Here is a 19,713-nt window from a genome sequence, read left to right as displayed (position 1 = left end):
ATGTGAGGTGCCGTGAATTCGTGACCAGATTTTTTCCTTTCATTTACAAAGCCGTACAGGTGTTGAATTTCCACCTTTACGACATTCAGCTGCTGCATTTTTACGTGAGGATTCCGTGAATTTCGTGAGTAGATTTTTTTTCTCTCTCTCCCTTTTTACCTTACCAACCCGTACTGGCGTTGAAGTTACTGCCTTTACGACATTCATTTGCTGTTTTCATGTGAAATTCCGTGAATTTCGTGACTAATTTCTTTTATTTTTTTCTTTTCCCTGTTTACCTTACAAACCCGTACTGGCATTGAATTTCCGCCTCTACGACATCCATTTGCTACCTTTTCACGTGAGGATTCCGTGAATTTCGTGACCAGGTTCTTTTGTTTTATTTTACGAAAGTTATCACCGAATCCATTACCGGCGTTGAGTTCTCCGCCACACTAAGCACCAGTAGTAACTGTGTTTGCAGGGATTTACGGTCATCTTGCCAAGTCTGCGTCGAGCACTTCCGCATACCTCTGGTGACATTTGCCGTTTTGCAACTGCTTTCCACCCCATTATTCTCAGGCTAGTCTACTAGCATTTTACGGTTGAGGAGATGGCCAATAACGCAGCACTGGAGAAGGCTAAGGCCTTCACAAAAGCCAGAAGAGCCCTGGGGCTGGAGGGCGCAAAGCTGATCAATTGGGTGAATGATAAGCTGAAGGAAGCAGCCCAAGAGAGAGCAACTGAACGGGAGAAGGAGAGGGAAGCACAAGAAAGAAGAGAAGCAGCTGAAAGAGCATTTCAAGCAGCTGAAAGAGAAGCGCAAGAAAGAAGAGAAGCGGCTGAAAGAGAAGCACAAGAGAAGCACAAGAAAGAAGAGAAGCGGCTGAAAGAGAATTCCAAGCTGCCGAAAGGGAGAAAGAAAGGGCACATGAACTGACTATGGCAGTCCAGACTGCCACTCTGGCACCCCAAAGTACCACGCCTCCTGCGCCCTCTCACCTCCACATGGGCGGCCTCATTAGCGCTTGGGACGATAATGAACACAACACCTGGCTCGATCATGTCGAGCAGGTGTTCGGGAACTATCGATCCAACCCCTCAGGAAGTAGCCCTCCTCCTTGGCAAGCATCTCGCTGGCAAATGGCGTACTGCATTCAAGGCCCTTCCCCTGAATGAGCGACAAGATCTCACCCTCGTCCGAGAGGCAATCCTTGGGACTTACGAATTGACCCCAGACCGGTGGAGGCAGAAATGGAGGACTATGCCCAAGGAGGCTAGGCTAACCAGATGTGGACAGAGTGGGCAGCCAAGAAGACACCAGCACTCCGAAGGTGGACATAGGCCTCCAACGCAACATCTGTTGAGGCAGTCTTAGAACTCTTTCAATTAGAGGACTTTCTTGCAACCCACTTGGTAGACAAGGCTCCTACGACTCTTTTGAAGTACTGTAAATGGGCAGACGCCTATGACACCCACTATCCATTGCAGAGTTCTTTAAAGAAGAAAATACGTCCTGCTCTCCCCTCACTCCTGCTGCCACTTCTCAGCCTACCCAGTGCCCCAATAACTTTCCTCGGAAGCCTGTGTGTGGGCATTGCAACAAACCAGGTCACACCATGGAGCAGTGCCTCTCAAAGGTGGCTCCTCTTCAGCAAGCTGCTGGCACCCCTCCAAATGGACTACCCAATCATAATAACAAAAACAACGGCCATTGGAACAGAAACAACAGGCCCAGGACCGATTTTAGCAAGAGTTTCTGTGACTCCTGCAGAGTGCATGGGCACACTGCTGCCTGGGCAGGATGCCCCAAGAAAGCTCCTGTTTCTGCCATTGCTATGGCCGTGACGAATCCATCGACGCTAGACCCTCCCTACTCAGGGCCCCATATTTGTCGCACCTCCCAGAGGTCACTATCCTACCCACCAGGTCTGAGCTTTCGACGACACTGGTGTGCAAGTCTCCATCATCCGAGGGGATAAAATTCCTTACGGAGCTAAGGTTGATAGGCACCAGTTCATCACGATAGAGAGCCTCAACCATGTCAAGCCTCAACCAGGAGGTTATGATGTCCTGCTAGGACAAGATTTTAAGTCTTCTCCTAACTTTATACCGTATCAGGGCCCCTGCCCTCACACAGCTCCAGACCCGTTCCACAGACCTCCAAGGACTACCTCTGCAAAGCCAGTGCCACTTGAAGGTGTCAGGCAGTGCCAGGCTCCATCTCTCATGGATGATGAGCCACGTTCGAGTCCTTCCACTAAGTCAGGAATGGCCTTAGTGCTAGTGCCAAGGCTAGACTCGAATCTTCCTCCCAGAGCTCTAAGTCCCGGTCGCTCTCCCTCCCCTGGCTTGGCCCAACTACCCATGCCGGCAGTCACGGAAGAGCCAGTACCAATAGGAATCCTCCAGGACACCCATGACCATAGTGGACACTCCCCCAATGGTGTGACCTTGCAGGCCGCCCCAGAGTCGGTCCTCCCCACTGGTAAGCCCATCCCGAATACCATTACCTCATCCAACCCCCCTCCGTCAACAGCTAACCGGTCCCGGAGTAATGACTCTGTCAAATCCTATTTGGCTGAAGAACTCAGGGAACTGAGCCACACAGCATTAGGCACGGGAACGAGTGCCAAGGCCCCAGTTGTCGCAGCAGCTGAAGCAGATGCCCCTTCAGAATCTTCAAAGGGCTTGGATCACCCAAGGCCCCCCCAGGGCATCGTCAAACCGACCTCGGGAGGTCGAAGGAAGAAGGGAAAAGGGCGTTGAGGTTTCCCAAAACCTTACAAAAGCCAATAGCCTCTCTGCACTAGTGCCTGGCACAGTGCCACCCTCTATAGAGAATTCTGACCCCTCTACATCCAGAAGAGAGTGCCAGATGCTGCTACCTCTACTTCTTTCTGACCATTTGGTAACTTTCTTTTCCTTTTTGTACTGTCTGTATCTTATTTTCCTTGGTTTCTTTCTTCTTATTTACTGCCTTGAGGCATTTATTGTATATTGTATGCTCTGCTTAGGCAGAGCCAAACTGTCAGATACTCTGGCCTTGAATAAATTAGCATTTCTTTAGGAACTACTGTCGTAAAAGTGCCACAACTGGCACTGTACCCTATTCTAGGTACTTAGAATTCCATTTAACTTGGGAAAATTTTAGCCAGCAAACGTTGCTATAGCTTAGAGATAATTTCGAAGCCTGGCTCGTTTATACATTGATTGATTAGCTTTTTTATTTAGTGTTATTCCCTAGTCTTTATATTTTGTGAGATTGCCATTGTTCTTGATAAAATGTAAATTTGTGTGTGTGTGTGTGTGTGTGTTATCTTATTTAATCCCTACAAAGAATTACTCCATCAATTTTCCCCTTGTTAGTGCACTAATGTTAGCGCTGATGTAATTAATACTGTTAGGCGTCGTCTTGTTACGAGACAAAGTTACTTAACGAAACAGTAGGGCCATTAACACACCTGAACACATCATATCGCTCCATCAGGGTAAACAGATAGTATGTGTTGCCTTGAACAATTGAGATGGTAGTATTATATAGGATGTAATTTACCTGAAGGTTTAAGTCCATATATAACCAATTATTGCTATTCATTGTTGTTCTCAGTGTGCCGTTATATCTTAAGAATATTCTTTATTGGAATATAGCAAATTAATCTTTAACTTAATTCTCTGCCTGTCGAGTAAAACTTCATGAATATTATAATCGGCAGAGTTTGAATAGTGCTTATATTATAAGTCCACTCAAGGGAGAATGGAAGGCTCAGTAATCTATATTGCAATTGGTCCTTGTTTCTAGCTTGTCTTGTTCATTCCAACCCGTCCAGGGTTGAAATGTCCTCTAGAATGGGGAGGTGTTCAAGATTTTAAGCTAGAAACAAGGAAAAATAAAGTCTTTTACCCAAGTTTAATGCATCTATGTCTTATATACAAGTTGCCCCTTCCACTTGGGAAGAACCCATTCTCTCCATTCTCTCTTTTCTCTCGAAAAAGCTCCCATTGGTGCTTGGAATTACCCCCTGCAGAGCCACCTCTTCAAAAGGCCTGGAAGCCAGCAGCCCACTCTCAGAAGAACACCAGACCTCGGAGAGGCCAGCTCTCTTGCCCCTGACCAGATGCTCCCCCCCCCCTCCCCCTTGGCCTGCTTTCCCATGCTTTGGGAAGTCCCAAGTATATTTTAATTCCATAGTGCCGGAGACATCAAGGAGAAGACTACCAGCCTCATTAATAAGGTACTGTAAGGGAAGTTCCATTTCAGCCAGGGAATTGTTTTTACCTTTGTCTGTATTTCATTTCCTTTTTCCAAGGCGACTTGTGCAGTTTTCATTCCCCCACCATCTAAGCTCAATTCTGTAATTACTCCCCTGTGATACTAGTAACATTCCCCCCCCCCCCCCCCCTTAGTGAATTATTTAAGCCATGAGTTAGTTTTTCTTTGTGTAAATTTCCCAGTCATTTCATTCCCCCATGAGTGGCCTTTTGATTGAAAGTAGTGAGTAACGTTCTCCCTTGTGTGCCCCCCTGCCTTATGCCTGTGTCCTCTATTTGCAGACAAACACTGTGCCTGGCTGTGGTAGGAATTGGAAATCCTTGAAGCTTGCAATCTTGATCCGCTGCGCAAATTTCTAAACGCCGTGACTGAACTCCTCCAGCCACGTGTTCAGGTAGATTGAAAAGCGCTCCCCCCTTGTGTTCCTGGATCTCTGTAAATTCATGTAAATATAGTGCTTTTAAAACTAGGGTCCAGCTTTTACGTAAATTCCTCCCTCCTCAGTAAAATCGGCCTTATGCCTGAGAAGTTTAGTTTTTTTTTTCTTGTTCTGACCCCTCGTCCTCCACTCAAGGCCAAATTTTTCAGAGTTAATATTATTTCCTGGAAGTGATCGAGGGTGAATTTTGAATATATATATATATATATATATATATATATATATATATATATATATATATATATATATATATATCATAATATATATATATATATATATATATATATATATATATATATATATATATATATATATATATATATATATATATATATTATTATAATAACCCTCCTATCATTATGTAGCAGTTCTAATTACACACCTATTTATTGTGTATAATGTTAGCGCCATCTATTGATTGCTGATCGTAGCGGACAGCATGGATGAAATTACCTCATGTTTTAATGTATGTAATCCTTGGAAATGTTTACTTCCAAGCTCTGTCAACTTAATCTTTTGAGTTCGTTATCCGGTGGCTTACGATTCACTTGTTTCTAGTAGTTATTAAGTGGTTATTCGTTATTATATTGTTATTATATATTCAGACGTGATTTGAAATAAGTAAAGTCTTTGTTTAATTTTAATTATAGTTTGATAATTCATTTAACATATCTACTATACATACATGAAGTGTTGCCCTCATTACCAAGAATTCATGAATAGTCAAGTGGAAAGCTGAAGTTGTGACAAATTGGGGGGCCTGACCGGGATCTACTTACTTTTGCGTTGCGCTTACGCTCGATCTTGACGGATTGTGAAATTCATTTTGTTGTTTCTCTGTGATGATGGACAACATGAGTGTAGTAGTTATTGTGATATTTTGCTAGTTTATAACAGACCACCACCGGATAGTGTTCTCCAGCGCGCTCACACTTTCACTTAGAGAATGCCGTGTTGCAACACGTCATTTTTAAGCATACATCGAGATTTTGGAGGACGTGCAGGCAGGGTAATGGCAGCCTAGAATTCGTCATTCTTTTAACCCTCGACTCTGTAGACTACCATCGCTTAGCGATATCTTCATAGTCGCCCCAACTTCTCGAGGTGCCTCGAGGCATTCAAAACCTCATCATAAGGGAATGAAAGATTCCTTCCTTAGGAACCTCTGTTCCTCTTACTCAGGGTACGACCTTCGCTCTTTAAAGGATTCGGCTTCATATTGTTACGACCACATTGTCAAGAACTTCGTTCTACCTCGATGGATACTTAAAGGTTTATTCTTTGTTCAGGTAACTGTTGGTACTTCCAATTATTTACTTCATTAAGAATATTTCATTCAAGATTGTTAGTGGATGTACATATTGGTGAACTAAGTTTTCTGATTGGCATAGATTATTAAAGGCTCGTTCTTTTAAGTGAATTTCTGAACATTGTGGGACTTAAGGATTAGAAATTCCTGTGGTGTGGGTGCCTTTGCACTATAAATCCATGAATAACCTAACTTTTTAAAGTTTTATAGCTTGTGTATGGTAGTAATAATAATTTCCAGTGATATTTTCCATTTTATCAGTATTGAGAGATGCCTTTTGATCTTGAGAAATTTTTAAGTGCACCTAGGGAGCACCTGAATACACTACAGGAAGCTAAGAAGGACCAGCTTCGCCAAATAGCTGTAAGGGCAAGAATATCTGTAGGTCATGCTGTGGTGAAAGCTGAACTATTGGGAAAGATCTTAGATTTCCTGATAAATAGTGGTAACATAACTGAAGAAGAGGCTCTTCCTAAGGCCTTTAACACTTGAACGAGGTGCTGCCCGTACAGTTACTACAACTGAAGACCCAGAGATAGTGAAATTGAAACTCCAACTTGGAACTGCAGCAGCGAACAGTAGAAGCTGCAAATGCCGCAGCAGCAGCTGAACAAAAAAGGCTTGAAGCTGCAAATGCCGAAGCAGCAGCTGAACAAAGAAAGGTCGAAGCTGAGCAAAGAAGACTTGAACTAGAACGAAAAGAAAGAGTTCGTTTTGGAAAGGAACTATACATCCATAAGAATAGAAGAAAGGTTGGCAGAAAAAAACAGCTACCTGATGCTTTTTGATCTTAGTAAAGCACGCAAACTCCTGCCTGTCTTCGATGAAAAAGATCCTGATGTATTTTTCATTACTTTTTAAAACACTGCAACGTCTCTCAACTGGCCTAGAGACCAATATGTTCTCTTAATCAGAAACTCCTTCAAAGGAAAAGCTGCATATGTGGCAGCACAATTTGTCCAAGAAAGGGATTATGAAGTCTTTAAAACTGCATATTGGATGCTTACAGTGTTACAGCAGAAGGGTATAGACAAATCTTCAGACAAACTTTGAAGAACCAAGCTCACATGTATCTCGAGTTTTCACATTGAAGTTGAAGCAGTTTAATAAATGGATAGATAAGGAACAAATAACTACTTTAGAACAATTAAAGAATTTAATAGTTTTAGAGGAATTCCTGAGGCGCATTCCAGCTAATGTGTCAATGTTATTAGAGAAAAACAAGAAAAAGATGGAAAAAGGGCTGCCCTATTAGCTGATGATTATCATCTCATTCATAAACTTAAACCACATTCGTTCCTCTCCTTCATCTTGCCCCCCCCAGTTTGTACTTTTGTAAGAAACGAAGGTCATCATATTAAAGACTGTCCTAGTCCCAAATGCAAAGCATCTCATGGTAAGGCTTCTCCTAATGCTTTTACACAAGGACCCAAATCAGGGAATACTGCAAATAAAACGACACTTCACTGTGCTCAACCTTTATCAGACTTTACAGCATATCCTGGTAAAGTAAATGTGAATATCCCAGGTGCAAATTTTGAGAGATACAGGGTCATCTCAAACTATCATTAGCTCAAAGTTAAAAGATTTAGCTAAACCAACAGATCCAGTATGTAACTGTGTCGGATTGACTTGTCAAAAGGTTTTACCTATTGTACAGATTTCTCTTGATTTCTCTTGATTCAAAGGTTCAACTAATGTCGCCTTGTTGGATTCTGACCTGCCTTGCAAGAACATAGACATGATACTTGGTAATGACTTGGCTCAAACTAACAGTACTCCTAGTCTTATCATTACTCAGCCTGAAGTAGTGATCGAAAAGCTTGCAAAGAGTTTTCTCCTGTGGTAGAGCTTCCTGCCAAGTAGTCACCAGGTCTACAACCTCAACTTCTAGAGACACTGAACACACAGGTAAGGTAGTATCAAAGTACCTTAGGTGAAAAAGTCCTTGCTGATCTTGTTGATATTCCCTCAGATGAATTTGTAGAGTATCAAAGGTCTGATGATAGTTTGAAAAGAATACTTTGATAAAGTAAAAGATGATGTTGATGAAAGTAAGTTACCATATTTCTATCTTGATAATAACATCCTTATGAGACGTTATAGGCCTTTGAAGATTGCAGGACAAAATTCCTGGCATGATAGTTACCAGCTAGTAGTTCCTTCTAATCTTCGTGCAGCCTTATTGGATCTTGCTCATTCAGCAGATCTCATCTAGGCATTTCTAAAACCTATAAGCGTTTGCTGGACGATTACTACTGGCCCTGGTATGAAAGCTGAGTAAAGCACCACATAGAAATCTTTGCCATCCCTGCCAGGTAACTGGTAACCACAAATCAGAAAATACCTCCAGCACCATTAGTTCCTATTATGTACCTAATTCTCCTTTTGAAAAGGTAATTGTAAGATTGTGTTGGTCCCTTACTTCAAAAACTAAAAACAAAATGAGTTACATTTTAATTTGTGTTGTGCCCAACTACTAGATTTCCTTTAGCCATACCTATAAAAAAAAATACATACTGCTAGAACAATTATTGTTAATCTTCTTAAAATATTCACCATTTTTGGTTTTCCAAAAGAGCTTCAGTGTGATCAGGGGACAAACTTCACTAGTGATTTGTTTAAGCAAAACTTTAAAAGCAGTTAAACATCTCCCATATTTTTGCTTCAGCTTATCACCCTCAGACTAATGGAGCCCTCGAACGCGTACACCAGACCATTAAAAAGCCTCCTGCGCAAGTACATTTGTGAAACTGGACGAGACTGGGATGAAGACCTGGATCTGCTTATGTATGTACTTAGGAGTACACCTAATGAGTCGACTGGAATTTCTCTCTTCGAGATGATGTTCGGCCGTAGACCTAGGACAAACCTTAGTATGGTAAAGAAAACATCCTAAGAGGTACTTACAAAGACCAGCAAGTAAGTATTCCACAATACCTTCAAGTCTTAAGGTTAAATTTGACCATATTTATGAATTTGCCAATCTGAATTTAACTAACAGTCAGATTCAAATGAAAAACCATTACGATAAAAAGGCCAGAATTAGAACTTTCAAAGTAGGAGATGATGTACTTGTATACGACCAGTTCCAGGAGCTCCATTGAGAGAAAAATTTATGGGTCCGTATAAAATCACTAAAAGGGTCTCTAAAACAACTTATGCAATTGAAACTCCAGACAAAGGAAACCTATCCAGTTAGTGCACATTAATCTAATAAAAACCATACCAATCTGCAAAGATTTCTCCACACGGTAGTTCACCTGTTAAGTAGAGAGATTGATCACTCCACTCACAACTCAAGGATAACTACTCCCATCGAGACTTCTCCTAGCACAAAACCTAGTACCCGAGGCAGTTGATATGATAACTTTTAGCTCCTCTTGAACCAGACGAAGAAGAAACTTTGGCTCATAATCATATTTGGTCATGGAAAGATGCTAGTAACTCACAGATTCTTTCTTTACTTTCACAGTATCTTGGTCATCTTCCTAAGGTGGAAAGGGAAGAATTAGAGGCTGTTCTGAAGTCTTATCCTGCAATATGTTCAGACACTCCTGGTTGCTGTACCTTGGTGAAACATGATGTTGTGCTAGAACCAAACACCAATCCCGTTCGTCAACCTTTTTATCGGGTGTCCCATCGTTTATTACCAGTCTTGAAGGCTGAGGTTTGAGTATTTACTAAAACTAGATTTGGCTGCACCAAGTAAGTCTCCCTGGGCATCGCCTTGTATTTTAGTCAAAAAGACCTAACAATCCTATCGTATGTGTACTGGATTATAGAAAGGTTAATTCTGTATCAGTCAAGGATGCTTATCCATTACCTAGAATTGCAGATATTATTGACTCGGTGAGTATTCTAAATACCTTACCCAGATTGATCTCTTGAAGGGTTTATTATCAAATTAAATTAACAGATAGGGCAAAAGAGATATCAGCCTTAATAACACCTTTTGGTCTCTTTGAATACAAGTTTTGCCATTTGGGATGACTAATGCTCCAGCTACATTCCAAAGGATGGTTCCATGAGTTACACGTGGTTTGGGGAGGGTGTGTATGTCTATTTGGATGACATCGTAATTGCTAGTAACTCCTGGTGGACGAACACCTAAAGATCTTAAAAGAACTCTTTCAAAGACTCCTGAAAGCTAACTCGTTATTAATTTTTTTTAGCCAAGAGTTCATTTGGTAAGGCAAAAGTTACTACCTAGGACATGTCATTGGCAGTGGCTCCATATTACCCAACGATACTAATGTAAAGGCTATAACTTCATTTCCCACTCCTAGTGATAAAAAAGAACTCAAACTTTCTTAGGTATGGTGTTATATTATTCAAAGTTTTGTCCTAATTTTGCCATCATAACTTCTCCTCTACATGCCTTGACATCTAGCAAAGTAAGGTTTCACTGGACACAGGATCACGACAAGGCCTTCCAGCAGCTAAAGTTATTCATGACTTCATCTCCTTTGTTGCAAGCTCCTAATCTTGCTAAACCTTTTTTTATACAGGTAGATGCTTGTAATACTGGATTTGGTGGTGTCCTACTGCAAGAAATCAATGGGACCAGTACTTTTCCTCCCCTTTGTTGGAACACCTGCTGCCAGTATCTTATTACTCGGGAGCATTCAAAGGCACTCAACTAAGATGGCCTACCATCGAAAAAGAATTATATAGTCTTGTAGCAACAGTCCTTCATTTTCGTCCATATCTGGAAGGTGCTGCACGCGTCGTCATTTACACCGACCACAAACCCCTTACCTTCCTCGAAAGGGCCAAGCTTAACAACAAGAAACTTCTTCGATGGTCATACATCTTGTCTTCCTACAACATTGAGATCCACAGCATTCGAGGATCAAACAACACCATCGCCGACGCATTATCACGTCTTAGACAGAAAACCACTTGAATTCACTAAGTTTGTCAATAAAATTGTCATAGTAATTTCATTACCAAACATGGGGGGAACTATAATAACCCTCCTATCATTATGTAGCAGTTCTAATTACACCACCTATTATTGTGTATGATGTTAGCGCCATCTATTGATTGCTGATCGTAGCGGACAGCAATGGATGAAATTACCTCATGTTTTTAATGTATGTAATCCTTGGAAATGTTACTTCCAAGCTCTGTCAAGTTAATCTTTTGAGTTCGTTATCCGGTGGCTTACGATTCACTTGTTTCTAGTAGTTATTAAGTGGTTATTTGTTATTATTTTGTATTATATATTCCAGACGTGATTTAAAATAAGTAAAGTCTTTGTTTAATTTTAATTATAGTTTGATAATTCATTTAACATATCTACTATACCTACATGAAGTGTTGCCCTCATTACCGAGAATTCATGAATAGTCAAGTGGAAAGCTGAAGTTGTGACACACACACACACACACACATATATATATATATATAAATATAGATATATATATATATATATATATATATATTATAATACACGTATATATATATATATATATATATATATATATATATATATATATATATATATCAAAGCAGGGGATATCAAATTGTTTTCCCCAACTCAGAATAATGGTGTTTGCCGTTGGTGGGTTTGCGGGTTTCGCCTTCCAAATGGGGAAAGGCTGCTTTAATACTAAGCGTGCTCTGCATGAAAATAGGCTCAAGATAATGAAGTGAAAAGGTGTTAAGGAATCCGTATTTGCAGATTTTTTCCCCATTACATACTTTTTTTTTGTCCCGTCTTGTGTTCAAATAGCAGAGGGATGTTCTCTCTCTCTCTCTCTCTCCTCTCTCTCTCTCTCTCTCTCTCTCTCTCTCTCTCATATATATATATATATATATATATATATATATATATATATAAAAAGAAGCCCATAAAAAATTTAATTCTGCTGTAATAGAACGTTGTTACCAGTCACACACACACACACACACACACACACACACACACACACACACACACACACATATATATATATATATATATATATATATTATATATATATTATATATATATATATATCTACACACACAACCGTATTTCCCCTTTTAGAGATTTAAAGATTGCTCATGAGTGGCAGAGGTAAAGAAAACTGCATTTCACTATTACACAAAGTCATGCAGACCGAACATATGATCGGCAGCCAAGCTAAGAAAAAAAAAATAAACTTTAGTTTATTTATTTTTTTAGCCCGATGGGTTCCCAGCATAAAAGCTGAGATAGAGAAATTAAACCAATGAAACTCAACTGACCATTCATTATTGCAGAGTGATGGATGGTTTGTCTCTGGTGTTAATAGTTTTTCTTTAAGAGACAACTGATCAAAATTACTACCTAAATTTTACACGCAAGTCAGCCTGAAAAGTATATTCTGGTAAAGAAATATAATGCAAACGTTTTCAAAGGAAGTGTACCCGAACAACTAGTTATCTGTTGACTGAATTTATTTGTAAGTGTAGTTGCTGTAATGTAACACATATTGCCACTGAACATTTCAGCCGACCAAGTAGCACAAACAGGCCGGTTAACAAAGAAGCAATTAGTGCCATTCGCGAACATTTCCGGAGAAAAGACCAATCTCTGAACCTTGACTTTTGTTTACCATCAGAAAAAACCATCTCTATGAAACAAAGAAAGGTCAGTTGAGTTGCTTTTCTTCTAACTTGTAAATACCTTTATTTGTGTACCTATCTTTCTTATCATCTTTTATTGTTCTTCATGTCTTTTGACTTTCACATTTATAGAATGAACAGTACTTTTTACGTTTATATCTGTTACGTGCTGTTTGGTGACTTATTGCAGAATGAATAGTATTGTTTAAATTATTTTTATTTTAATATTTGAGTTCTAAAGGAATTATAATTATTTCTTAGATTGTCTGACAAAAATGATTTCACATAACTTGTATTTAAACAGGATATATATGTTTAGATTGCATCATGAACCGTACGAGCACACACACATCAATATACAGCGAGTGTGTATATATATCTAATATCATAATATATTATTAAGATCTATAATATAATTCTTATATATAGGATATGCAGGTTACAATAAGGACTCTGAGTATTTAACAACACTCGAGTCATTATTTATCAAAAGACTTGTTCCCTCATTGAATAGCGTAGCTCATCGTCTCCGCTATACCTGGCATAGTCTTCTTTCTGACCTCAATCTCATTTCTAGTCATTCTCTCTCCTCCTTTCTTAGCGAATGGTTGGTGTTTTAGTAGTCGTGTTTTAATGTTATTATTTCACTTTTAACTTTGAATTATGCTAATTTTTTAAATTTATAGTTTTTATTTTAAAAATTTTAAAAAATTTTAGATTGTAATTTTATTTGTACTTTGCTTTTTATTAATTAAAATTTAAAATGTACTTTTATTTTAACAGACTGATGATGCACAAAGTTCCTTGTGCGAAACGTTTCTTTACGAATAAACCCTTTTAACTCGTCATGTGTCCTCGGCTTTCCTGAAGTTATGTATATATATATATTATATTATATATAATATATATATATATATATATATATATATATATATCTGTGTGTGTATGTACACTGCTATGCCTTTTGATTTTTTTTTACTTATATATTCATCACGTTCCATATTTTCGTGATTCAGTTACATTATTTATACATAATGCATACTTTAATCATACAATATAGGTAAAGTATGATAAACCAAAAACCTAATAAAAACAGGATCAATAATAAGATATAATTTTATCATAAACGAGTTGGGTGAAAATATGATGCATTTCTAAATGATTAAGTACGCTCTTATGCAATTAACTGTACGAAATCATAATAATTACTTCAGAAACCTGAAAAATACATTTCCCCTACTTCACAAATGACTATTTTATCTTCCGTTCAAACGAGAGTAGCACACAATTATAAAATCGCAGAATAAAATCGATCCGCGATTGAGTTCTTTTTTTACGCTGAAACAAAATCAAATCTTTCTGACAATGTTGAAAAGTCCATCTCCCTCACCACTGACTGACTCGACAGTTTAATCAGCAAACTCTAATTGTGAGATGAGAGATGAATGAAGAAGTCATTACCGTTTTCGTTCTTTCGAATTAAAACAGACCCGTTGTCATCTTCACAACAAAAGGAAACTTAAGAATGATTAATTCCTCGTTGATTTCAATCGTAAAATTTGGTCATTGCATTTCCGGCAAAAACCACCATACAAAGGAGCGTGAAAATGTTATCGTCAAGATTAGACTCGAATGTACGCATTGTTCGTCTTAAACGGGAACAAAAAGAGCGAAAAATTCAGTTTCTAAAAATCTCTCTCTCTCTCTCTCTCTCTCTCTCTCTCTCTCTCTCTCCAGTATTTGAAGTAACTGCGGCACATAAAGGACGATTTATTTTCTGAACGACTTCTGCGTCATTAATCCTCCTCTCTCTCTCTCTCTCTCTCCCTCTCTCCTTGTCCTATATTATACACCTGCTGCTCCGCAGACAAAAATAATAGCTGAACTGTTTCCGGGTCATTAATTCTAGATAGCACGATCACCCTCTACAATTACCTTAGGGGAATCTCACTTGCGCGAAAGAACGTTTCTCAGACTCGTGTTTCTCAGTAGATACTAAAACAATTCTGCTATTATGGCTCACCTGGGTAATAAGGAAATGGAGCTCTCTACCTGTAATTACAGTTTAGGAGCCATCGCTTACTGAAACTGGTTCGGGAAAAACATTCACCTTAAAGAAAGTGTGTAATTCATTAGTATCAAATATAAAATATAAATATATATATATATATATATATATATATATATATATATATATAATATATCAAATCAGGTGTTGACTGAAGGAAACAGGCCAATCTACATAGTTTTTATTCCAACGTTTCGTAATAAAAACATTTATTACATCTTCTGGGAATCTGTCAATTAATTAAAATAATAATATTATAAAACAATCTTAAATTTACTAAAAAATTAAAAAAATTGTAAAAAGACTAAAATTTACTAAAATATACAATTACAGAAAATTATTATTTAAAAGCTGGAACCGCCAACCAACCTTAAGTTAAGAGAGAGAAAGACTGAATGATAGGAGACAACAAAAAAGGAGACACGTTAACTAAGGTACAGTTGGATGGAGGAGGTTGGGTATTCAACTGGGGAACCAGCTGTTTAATGAGTAATGACTCTAAAATGGGTAATTCTTGGGGTTTGGTGTTTGCCCTATAATGCAAAAATCGTCTCTTTCGATATGTGTTTTTGCAGATTTTTGCATGGTTCCTGATATTTGAATGTTCAGGGTTGGAGAGCCTACTTCCTGTTCGGAAGCTTATTCCACGGTGAGAATCGATTCTGACCTTCAGTAACCTCTTCGTAGATCCCACGTAAGTCCCAGAGTTACACTTTGGGCAAGTATATTTATATACTACATTTGAGGTCAAGAAGGGACTCAATCGATCTTTATATTTAAAGAAAGACCCAATTGTTAATGGATTTTTTGGTATTAGTTTAATACTACTGCAACCATAGTGTTTTTCCATAATCTGAGTAAACTTTTTTCCGAAGGAGTCATCATGTAAAAATGGAAATTTTGCATAAATGACTAACTTTGGTACCGTGATAAATGTTTTCGTATTGTTAAAAAACTGCTTATTAAGAAAACTCCGAAGCCTCTTATAAAATAGCTTTTGAGGGAAGCAATTATTTTTAAAATATTCCAATAGGTAATTTATTTCCTGATTGAAGGAATGCCAGTTTGATGTGATAAAAAATGCCCTATGTATAAGAGTTGACAATGAATTAAGCTTAAAATTATAAAAACATGAGCTGTAATAATTAGATCCTAGACCCGTAAAAGTTTTCTTCCTAAAAACAGAAGTGTTAAAAGAGCCATTCTCTCGTGTAACGAGTACATCTAAATAAGCCAGTTGACTATTTTCCTCTCTTTCGACCGTAAACTTAATATTGTTATGTTGGGAATTAACATACGCTAAGAAAGAGTCAATATCAGAGTTTCTCTTGAATAATGCGAATGTGTCATCCACATACCTCACGTAAAAAATAGGGTGAAACCTAAGAGGACAAATCATCAAGCATGCACTCCTCCAGGGAGGACATGAAGATGTTAGCGAATGTCGGGCCCAAAGGAGAGCCCATGGCTACACCGTCTGTTTGTTTAAAAAGTTTACCATCAAAAACAAAGGCAGTGTCCCGCACTGCTAATTCTAAAAATGTTTTATCACAAGACTCAGGTTTATTAATGGCCAGTTTAGATGTGGAATCTCTATTCACAAATGTCCCCGTGGAGGAGACAATTGACATCATATTAGATAAATTATTTCCTGAACCCGATTCTGTTTTTAGCAATTTTAACCGGTCTCATTTTAAAACATTTTTAGAATTAGCAGTGCGGGACACTGCCTTTGTTTTTGATGGTAAACTTTTTAAACAAACAGACGGTGTAGCCATGGGCTCTCCTTTGGGCCCGACATTCGCTAACATCTTCATGTCCTCCCTGGAGGAGCGCATGCTTGATGATTGTCCTCTCAGGTTTCACCCTATTTTTTACGTGAGGTATGTGGATGACACATTCGCATTATTCAAGAGAAACTCTGATATTGACTCTTTCTTAGCGTAGTTAATTTCCCAACATAACAATATTAAGTTTACGGTCGAAAGAGAGGAAAAATAGTCAATCCTGGCTTATTTAGATGTACTCGTTACACGAGAGAATGGCTCTTTTAACACTTCTGTTTTTAGGAAGAAAACTTTTACGGGTCTAGGATCTAATTATTACAGCTCATGTTTTTATAATTTTAAGCTTAATTCATTGTCAACTCTTATACATAGGGCATTTTTTATCACATCAAACTGGCATTCCTTCAATCAGGAAATAAATTACCTATTGGAATATTTTAAAAATAATTGCTTCCCTCAAAAGCTATTTTATAAGAGGCTTCGGAGTTTTCTTAATAAGCAGTTTTTTAACAATACGAAAACATTTATCACGGTACCAAAGTTAGTCATTTATGCAAAATTTAAAATTCCATTTTACATGATGACTCCTTCGGAAAAAAGTTTACTCAGATTATGGAAAAACACTATGGTGCAGTTAGTATTAAACTAATACCAAAAAATCCATTAACAATTGGGTCTTTCTTTAAATATAAAGATCGATTGATTCCCTTCTTGACCTCAAATGTAGTATATAAATATTACTTGCCCAAAGGTGTAACTCTGGGACTTACGTGGGATCTACGAAGAGGTTACTGAAGGTCAGAATCGATTCTCACCGTGGAATAAGCTTCCGAACAGGAAGTAGGCTCTCCAACCCTGAACATTCAAATATCAGGACCATGCAAAAATCTGCAAAACACATATCGAAAGAGACGATTTTTGCATTATAGGGCAAACACCAAACCCCCAAGAATTACCCATTTTAGAGTCATTACTCTTAAACAGCTGGTTCCCCAGTTGAATACCCAAACCTCCTCCATCCAACTGTTTCAACCTTAGTTAACGTGTCTCTTTTTTGTTGTCTCCTATCATTCAGTCTTTCTCTCTCTTAACTTAAGGTTTGTTGGCGGTTCCAGCTTTTAAATAATAATTTTCTGTAATTGTATATTTTAGTAAATTTTAGTCTTTTTACAATTTTTTTATTTTTAATTTTTTAGTAAATTTAAGATTGATTTTATAATATTATTATTTTAATTAATTGACAGATTCCCAGAAGATGTAATAAATGGTTATTACGAAACGTTGGAATAAAAAACTATGTAGATTGGCCTGTTTCCTTCAGTCAACACCCTGATTTGATGTATTCCTTGGTCGTCACCTGCCTGCCCCTTGGTTGTATATATATATATTATATATATACGTATATGTATATGTATATATATATATATATATATATATATATATGTATGTATATATATATATATATAGATATATATATATATATATATATATATCATTCTTCATTTTTTCTTTATTCCATTAGCGTTGTTTACTGGTTGAATGACTGGATAATCCATATGGCAACGGTATATAAATTAAATGTGATATTTTTTCGATAAATACTGTAGATTTATTAGAAATTAAGGAATAGGCAACATCTAAAGTGAATTACATAGCATCAGTCCATTATATACGACTACATTTAGCTTAAATATAACACACACATAAATGTAAATATCTATCTATCTATAATGTAAATTTATTAGAAATGAAGGAATACGCAACATCTGAAGTGAATTACATAGTATCAGTTCATTATATAGGGCTATATTTACCTTACATAATACATACACATAACACATATGTATCTATCTATCTATCTATCTATCTACCTATCTATCTATCTATCTATATATCTATCTATATAAACTACACAAGCTTTATATAAAACTAGCCAACCAATCGAATTTCAAGACTGATTCTCAATTACTTGAGTTTCATTTCAAACAGGATTGAATTCGCAATGAAAAACATAAAGTAACACTAAAAAAAATTCCACTGTCAGTAATATGTACAATCCACACGTCCCAACACTCCCCGGCCCCCTTGGCAATCATTAATACCAGAACAAAATCTGCAAAAACATTTCCAGGTGTCTCGTTTCGTTCGCTGAGTTCTCTATTAAGCAGAAAGCCTTCTACATTGAAAAGATGAGGTCAACTGCAATTTCAATATCCTCTGCACCCACCTCGTCTTCCCACATTCGCACAATAGGTTGGGGTTGGTTTAGTTTGAACCGGCCATACGCCAGGACAGATCATTAACAATGTTACAAGGAGTTACAAGGATTAGGATGTCTCAAAGACTTGTTAGTCCATCCGAGGAGACATCGTGTGCTCACCTATCTGTAGGAGCAGGTTTTAATGTGCATTCACGGTGTCCTAATGATTTTGTCTAACTTTCTTTTAAACTCTTCCACACTTGTTGTTTAAAACTTCTAGTGGCAGTTTATTCCACGTCTCACATATTTCTGGTTTTCGTTTATTGTGAGCTTTAAGTGACGTCAAGGTGTTGAGGTGAATAAAAGGGCAAATGTGGCCCTCTGGACTGGGCCTAACAACCGAGACTTTTACTCAGAAGTCATCAGTATCCTTTGATTTCACGATGCACGAGTCTTTCCTTCCCACTTCCGCCTTCTTGAGCTTTTCTCTTTTTGAAAGTTCATGTGTATCACTTCCTTTCTAGGCTAAGGATCTCTCTTTGGTTCGCGTTGGCTTTCCCTTCTCATTTCCCTTTAATGTCAGTGAAAATAATGTTACTCCTAATAACAGAAGTAATTCAGCAGTAGTGTCTTCCTTAACCTAAAATAAATTTCCATTATGCAACCATCGAAGGTTTCATATATCGCATATTAATAAATATTCATACACACACATAAACACACACACGCACACGCGCACACACAAACACACACACACACACACATATATATTAATATATATATATATATATATTATATATATATATATATATATATATATATAATATACATATATATGTGTATATATATATATAGTATAATATATATATATATATATATATATATATATTTATATATATATATACGCTATATATGCGGCACATTTGTTGTCAATACAGATTCATTACAAACTGAGGGTTACTACCTCAAAGCTGCAATAGCAATTTCAAATGTGCAATAATTCTTCCTTTTTACCAAATGAATTCTCAGCAAAATATTATATTTGATCACGTTCAGCAGCA

The sequence above is a fragment of the Macrobrachium nipponense genome, chromosome 8 (assembly GCF_015104395.2).
Source record: "Macrobrachium nipponense isolate FS-2020 chromosome 8, ASM1510439v2, whole genome shotgun sequence".
Taxonomy (NCBI): Eukaryota; Metazoa; Arthropoda; class Malacostraca; order Decapoda; family Palaemonidae; genus Macrobrachium; species Macrobrachium nipponense.
The sequence above is the reverse complement of the archived record's forward strand: the minus strand, read 5'-3'. Positions refer to the sequence as shown.